The sequence below is a fragment of the Acomys russatus genome, chromosome 13 (genome assembly GCF_903995435.1).
Source record: "Acomys russatus chromosome 13, mAcoRus1.1, whole genome shotgun sequence".
Lineage (NCBI taxonomy): Eukaryota > Metazoa > Chordata > Mammalia > Rodentia > Muridae > Acomys > Acomys russatus.
In genome coordinates this window covers 54,783,393-54,791,331 of record NC_067149.1, presented here as the reverse complement: position 1 = coordinate 54,791,331, position 7,939 = coordinate 54,783,393, and positions in this window count along the sequence as shown.

Sequence of the window (7,939 nt, the reverse complement as noted above, 5' to 3'; positions counted from 1 at the left end):
ACACACACACACACACACATTAAATCTATGTAAACATACGCTGGCTCTTATTACAGCCACTCAATGTCTACCATTAAATAATCTGGCAACCACGCTGGGCAGTGGTGGCACACGCCCTTAATCCCCGCACTCAGGAGGCAGAGGCAGGCAGAACTCAGCCTGTTTAGAAGCATGTGCAGAAATGGGAGTACAAACTGATACTGATACAGCCAGTAACTTAAACATAGACCTGCCATGTGACCCATCTATGCCACTCCTGGCCGTATAAAGAAGAGAACGCCACATCCCGCCACAGAGATTCTCATACATCCGTATTTGCTGCTCCCCTATTTACAGTAGCAAGGAGCAGGGCCTGACCTAGATGGTCTTCAACTGGGAAACAGATAATGTAAATGTATTTCATGTACAAAACAGAATGGTATTCAGCTGTAAAGAAAACTGAAATTTGTAGGAAAGTAGGGGAACCTAGAAAGTATAATACTAAGTGAGGTCACTCAAACTCCAAGGGCAGAAACACGCTGTACTCCCTCACACGCAGTCCCAGCCTGTAACGTATAGTGTGACCAGCTGTGAGTGTGAGCATGTAGACAGGATCACAAGGAAGAGTGACACAAGGAGACAGAATATGACACGATGAAGGCAAAGGGCACACAAGTTGTTAAAACAGTTATAAAGAGAATTGTTTTTCTAGTTTCAACTCTGTCATAGTTTTCCTTTTCTGTATGCACATTTGTGCCTACAAATGTGACTGACAGTGAAAGTCTAAAACCATAACCAAAGCTCCATGGCTTCAGAACGGCTATTCTAACTGTGTGGAAGGTTATGAGATACATATGATTTGGGACCTGGCGAATGTTTGAATGGCTGTGTTGATGGAGCGGTGTGGTGTGCTTATCTGTGAGTCAATTACAATAAAATGTGTGTGCACAAGTATGTAAGCGTGTGTGTGTATGTTTTTGGTGTATGTGTGCATGTCTGCAAGTGTACATGTATGTGTATGCATGTATGTCTTGGTGTATGTTTGTGTACGATACTCTGAATGCAGCAAGGTGACAGAGAACAGCTTAGAAAAAAGTCACTTTTTTTTTAATACTTTCACCTTTTTTTTCCTTTAACAAATTAGAACGAATGTGCTGTTCCTTCAAAGGTCCAGTGAGTTTCAAGAAAAAAGTGATTTTTTGAAACAAAATATTAAATACTAGAAATGACTGCCCACTTATTTTTAGTGGAGAGGATTTTGTTATAGTTGTCCCCAGTTCCCATACCCAGTACCACAGGGGATGAAAAACAGCATGCATATCCAAAAATAGAAACAAATAGTGTAATCATGTAATTATGAACACAGTTTTTCAGGATACCCATATTCTTTCACTAATACAAGTAAGCAATCAGAGAAAAATTAAAGTGAAGAGAGAAGGGAGAAATAAAAATAAAAGAATGAAACAGTTTCCAAATACAGAAGACAATTTAACAGAAATCTCACAAGATACTCCATTTCCATAATTTACCACAAACCAAAGTGCCAGTCCCCCAATCTTTTGAATCACAGTGGATCTGAAAGCCACAAGGCCCAGCCTCAGAGATGACATGCTCAGCTGGAAACAGTGAGAGCTGTGCCGTTAGAGTTACCTTCACTCTGGGGCATAAAGAGCATGAACGGACCTTATCACCCAGTAGGGACAAATGATTAATTGTAGGCATAAGGTATTGTGCAACTCAAATGCTGACTTCTGTATCCCCCATATCTGGTTGTGTTCCTTGTCCTGAGAATCCCCTGTCTCAATCTTGTGTAAATGCTGCTCCCCAAGTGTCCCGTGATATGCCAATAAAGCAGTTTACAGCCAGTTGCTGACCAGGGGAACAAATGGGGCTGGACTTTGCGCCAGCCAAGGGAGGAGAATTAGAAGATAAAGTCGGGGGTTCATGCAGGGGAGGGGGGGCTCATGCAGGGGAGGGGTCCAAGAGGACCAAGAAGGAACTGGAACAGGGAAAGCTATAAGGTACAACTATCTCTGGGATGCAAGCCAGGAGGAAGCCAGATTAATTTAGAGGGTTAAGAGAGTAGAGTAATAAGTGCTCAGTGATTGTGCTGTGAAGTTATTTTCAAACAAACATAAGAGTCTCAGTTATTTGTGTGATGGTCAGGTTAAGAGAGAAACTGAGAAACAGATACTGTTTTGCAAAAAATTACATTAACACTTTGGCTCAAAGTGGCGCAGATGCACATAGAAAGTGAAACTACAAGCGGTTTCTTAGTTCTGTTCCTTAAAGGAAAACAAAACAAGCACAGTTTCTAAGTCAGGAGTTCACAGATCCCTATTAGACACCCCACCCCCACCCCTGGCAAAGCAACAAGGCCTCCAGCTGGCTGATGAAAAACTCAAACTAAAACCGCAGAGAGTGGGTTCTTACAGTAAGGCCTTGCTAAGGAAAAAAAAAAGATGGCTCTTTAACACAAACAAGCTTCTCAAAGTCATATTTTCGTAGCCAAGGTAGGAAGCTAAGTCCCTTTGAGAAGGGGCTCTTGTTGGCCTGATTTGCAGACCAGAGGAACTAACACTTACAGATTCAACAACTTCCCTGAGTGGAGAAAGGGTCAGGATCCAATGAAGGAGGCAGGAAAAAAAAGCCCCTCCCTGGAAACAAGAAACAGAGACAGACTGGGAAGCCTCAAGTATTCAAACTGGTGAGATCTAAAAAAAATAATAATAATAAACTCCTTAGGGAAAGGTTTTGAGATTAGAGAAGATTATTTTCTATGTTGAGGAAGACACAGTGACAGTGCATCATGCCCCAGCCATGAAACTTCACAGACTACCAGAGACCAGTCAGATGCAATGTACACAGGGTCTTTTTTATTGATCTCGCTCTGGAGCAAGGACCTTCTGTTCCCCAGAGGCTGAGGAAGGTGGCGGCCTTGATTCCTTAGAATACAAGATTTTAAAATATATCTTATTAATTTATTCATATTACATCTCAGTTGTTATCCCATCCCTTGTATTCTCCCATTCCTCCCTCCCTCCCATTTTCCCCTTACTCCCCTCCCCTATGACTGTGACTGAGGGGGACTTCTTCCCCCTGTATATGCTCATAGGGTATCAAGTCTCTTCTTGGTAGCCTGCTATTCTTCCTCTGAGTGCCACCAGGCCTCTCCATCCAGGGGACATGGTCAAATATGGGGCACCAGGGTTCGTGTGAAAGACCCCACTCTCCACTCAACTGTGGAGAATGTCCTGTCCGTTGGCTAGATCTGGGTAGGGGTTCGAAGTTTACTGCACGTATTGTCCTTGACTGATGCCATAGTTTGAGCGGGACCCCTGGGCCAAGATCTGCCCATCATAATGTTCTTCTTGTAGGTTTCTAGGACCCTCTGGATCCTTCTATTTCCCCATTCTCCCTTGCTTCTCTCACCTACAGTCCCAATAGGATGTCCTCCCCTCTGTCCCACTTTCCTGGTAAGTGAAGACTTTCATAGGACATGCCCTTTGGGCTAGTGTCCAAATATAAGTGAGTATATACCATTTGAGTCTTTCTGCTTCTGGGTTCACTCACTCATTATGATCATTTCTAGTTCAATCCATTTGTCCATAAATTTTAGGAATTCTTTGTTTTTAATAGCTGAGTAGTATTCCATAGTGCAAATGTACCACAGTTTCTGTATCCATTCTTCTACTGAGGGACACTTAGACTGCTTCCAGGTTCTGGCTTTTATGAATAAGGCTGCTATGAACATGGCTGACCACTTTGGAAATCTATCTGGCACTATCTCAGAAAACTGGGACTAAGGCCTCCTCAAGACCCAGCTATTCCACTCCTTGGAATACACTCAGAAGATGCTCCAAGAGTACAAGATTTTTAAAGGCAGAAACCACAAGCAGGACTTTCTCAGCCTTGGTATCACATAATTGAGTAAGGAGCATAGGGAGGTTGGCCTTAACTGATACAGTACAGGGCAGAAGAGCTTTGAGTTATGCTGCGGGGTGGGAGGGGCAGCTCTTTTTCATCTGCTGTAGCTGTTACACGTTACACTGCAGGTAAGGGGAAGCTAGCCCTAATCTGATAAGGTAAGCTTTTGTTTGGATCTCAGGGAAGTCAGCCTCCTCCCCCCCCCACCTCCCCACCCCCCACCCCCCACCCCCGCCACACGAACTTCTGGACTCCATTTGAATTTGTGTCTCTTAGCATACAAATAATTGTTTCAGTGACAATTTCAGTCGTGTATATTCTCTTTAAGAGAGATCAGAATAAGACAGACTTGGAGACTAAAGAGACTGAGAAAATAGATGCTAAATTAAAGGCCATAGAACCAAGGTTGGAGTGAATCTTTGAATCAAAATAGGGAAACTTCAAAGAAATCCAAAATGGAACTTACAGGAACACAAAAACAGGTAGTTTCAGATGAAAAAAAGAAAAATCTGCAAAGTCTTGAAGAAATTTCATAATGGCAGCCCACTAAGATGCTAGGTAGAAAAGATTTGGCTATGGACCAACATGATCAGACTGGATACTGTATGTTTATTGCCAAGGTTCAGTTACTGGATGAAGGTCTATATGCTAAAGTAAAAAATGAAGATCCTGTTTGGTGTTGCCTTGGAACAAGGTCATACAATGAATTTTATGCTCCATTTGGCAGAGTTTGGAGAACTGAAATATATGCACCAGGCCATAGGTTCATATTCAGAATTCCAATAGCCGTTTGCCTTAAATATGGGAGAGACTGATCCTAAGGTGACACATTTGTTAGAGGCGGTGACTATCTTGGAGGTGCCTTTGCAAACTGGAGCTGTTGTTGCTTCAACATGTGTATCCATTGAAAATGAAACCATTTTTTAGACATTATGACATGAAACCTGTTACAGATATAACTTAAATCCTATAAGTCAAACAACTGTAAAAATATCTAACAATAATTCTTAAAAGGTCATAAAATAGGATGGGACTGTAATATATCCCCAACATAAGTTAAATAACAATATATTGATTTAAAATTTTTTAAATAAGACAAGTAACATGCCTGCTAAGATACACTAAATTTTAGAAAGGACTGCTGAATTAGATAAGCATCTAATTTCAAAATGGAAGACAAAAACGTGTTGCACTGGGGAGGAGAATATGCTCTTGTCTCAAGAGGAAACAAAAAGCTATATATTTCATCCAAACTGGTGGAAATCAGATTTGCCGGGGGGAGAACTCCTGAAAATCTTGGCTTCAGACAGATGGAAAGAAATCAAGAAGACCAAACAGGACAAGTAGTATAATTTGCTGAACCGTCCACATAGGAATAGCTCTGAGACTGACTGAGACATAAAAATGTCTCCAATCAACTGCACAGCCAATAAATCTTTGGCTACAAAATCCTCAGGACTTACCATGTCATTCTTTTAAATGGCATAGATAAAAACTTATTGTAAGTTATACAGTCCAAACTGAATTATATAGAAAAATAAATGCCTTGCCTGCTCAAACATTGTATTGTATTGTACCCTATTCCTCTTGGCAAGTCAGAATTTGTCAACTGTCTCTTTTTATCCTCCACCAAATATACTTAGGGCAGATATCCTACGAAGATTCCTGGAGTAACGGCCTCATCTAGCTGTGTGCTTACGTGAGCTTAATGGTCTCCAGGGCAGAAGGAAGCCTTCCAAATAATGGCCAGATAAAGTCAATTTTAGGATTTTCCTAAAATGACTCAGACATATTTTTTCTCAAGAAAAGACATAACTTGAATCATAATTCAGAAAGTCCTTAATAATGCCCCAGGAGGTGTCCTGGGTATGATTCCTGCAATTTATAGACCCTTAGCTTTAAACCCAGAGGTCTGGAGGGCTCTCTCTCTCTCTCTCTCTCTCTCTCTCTCTCTCTCTCTCTCTCTCTCCCTCTCCCCATCCCCTGTGTACACTCTCCTCTCTCCTTTTGTCCCAGCTCCCTGGTTTGTCTCTCTTTTATCTTTAAGTTGGATAGAACTTTAGTGAATTAAAATCTACCTCTTTGACTCTCGGCTGTTTTTGCTTAGACCAAGGCAAGAGGATCTGACCAGAAAGCTGGTCCCTGCTGAAGAGGTCTTCCTTATGACAGGTTTTCAAGACCCAGCCATCTTCACCTAGCTTCCAGAAGGCTGGAAAAAAAACTGCCACCAGATTCTCATTCCCAGGTGTGCGTGTGCGTGGTGTGTGTGTGTGTGTGTGTGTGTGTGTGTGTGTGTGTGTGTGTATGTGTATGTGTATTCTTCCCCAGAGACCCTCTTTACCTAGAAGTTCCACCTTACCTCTCCAGCCTGTGGCCATCAGATTTCTATTTAACCAATCAGAAGATGAGAGAAGTGTATTTTCACAAAATACTGAGGCAGGCGAAGAGGCATTTAAAAAAAAAAAAAAAAAAGTCAAGCCAGCAATCAACTCCCTGTACAGAAATAAACATTTGAATAATACAAAAACAGCCTTCACATAGTGCACAAAAGGTTATTGCAACAATGCATGACATAAATATATTTCTTTCTTTTTTTTTTTTTTAGGACTAAAGATGGCTATGAGCGTTTCAAACCCTCTGTGGTCACTGTAGCACTAGTCAGGCAGCCTTACAGAGGTTTCAGTGGAAGTTGCTACTTCTTTCCAGAAACTTTCATTCTTAACAAGGTTTGAGAAGGCCTGGCAGCTACAGTTGTTTTGCTTTTAGGTTGATTTCAGAATTACAATGAAACTCCCTTTGCCGTCCCACCTTGGCATAAGAGAAAAGTGTGTGAAGTTGACGTGATTAAAAATCATCTTTGCATCTTTGCACCGTCAAATTCTAAAATCTCGGTTCTCTATTTACTTTACAGGACATCACATTCCTCTTGTCACAATCCCTCTCCAAATATTTTATCTGTTGAAAGGGTTGGTAGGTTCAGAACCGGGCGGACGACAAATCACTGGCAGCCTCCTTGGTGCGTCCAGGTCAGCTGATTTGAAAACCCGCCCCAAGCTCAGCCTCCATCTTCCACATGCTATCCTTGATTCATTGCTTATCGAGAAGATAGGTGCTGCAGAGCCCTCATGAAACTGTTGTCTGCGAAGGAGCCCACCTTCCCAGATTGCCCAGAAGAGGGAGAAGACCACCGTATGTACTTAATGAAATGTTAACTAAGTTAAGGGGAGAGAGGGGAGCTTCTTTAGGAGAGCTGAACCTCACTCTTATTACCCTGCCGTAGTGAGGCTGAGGCCACCGCCGTGAGGACCTGTGGAGCGGGTAGGAACGCACCACTGCAACTCTGTGATAGTCTATTATGCCTATGTCATGTGTTAATTAAACGTGTTTGGGGAAGAGCAGCCAGCAGCGAACTTGTTAGTGCATTGGGAATTTGTTGTTAGCTAAGTTACCGAAAGTGCCATGTGTGTGTACCGAAAGGCGATGTGTGTGTATTGACGGAAGTAGCCCTTAACGCGCTAGTGGCCTGTTGTGGGTGTTGGGTTTGATTGAACAAGTTCCCCTCAGAGTTTATTTTCCTCAATCTTTCATGCCCGTTTGGAATGTCTGTGAGTTTCCCACAGGCTTGATGGCCCTGCATTCGTTCTTGTTTTGTTTTTTGTTTGGGATTTTTGTTTGTTTGTTTGTTTGCTTGCTTTTGCGAGACAGGGTTTCTCTGTGTGTAGCCTTGCCTGTCCTGGACTCACTTTGTAGACCAGGCTGGCCTCGAACTCTCAGAGATCCGCCTGCCTCTGTCACCCCCGAGTGCTGGGATTAAAGGCATGTGCCAAGCACTGCCTGGTATTCATTCTGGATTCTGAGATCACTGCTGCTGCAGGGAGAAGTGAATGGCCTTTCTGTGTTTGTAAAATAAAATTGGGGTCTGGATTTCCGAAGGATTGTCTAGAGGACTTTAGACATGCCCAGGCTTATCCCTGCCATCCAGTGCACACCTAAAGTGCCCCTCCTTCACTCTCCTTTCCCGACTCCCACAGCC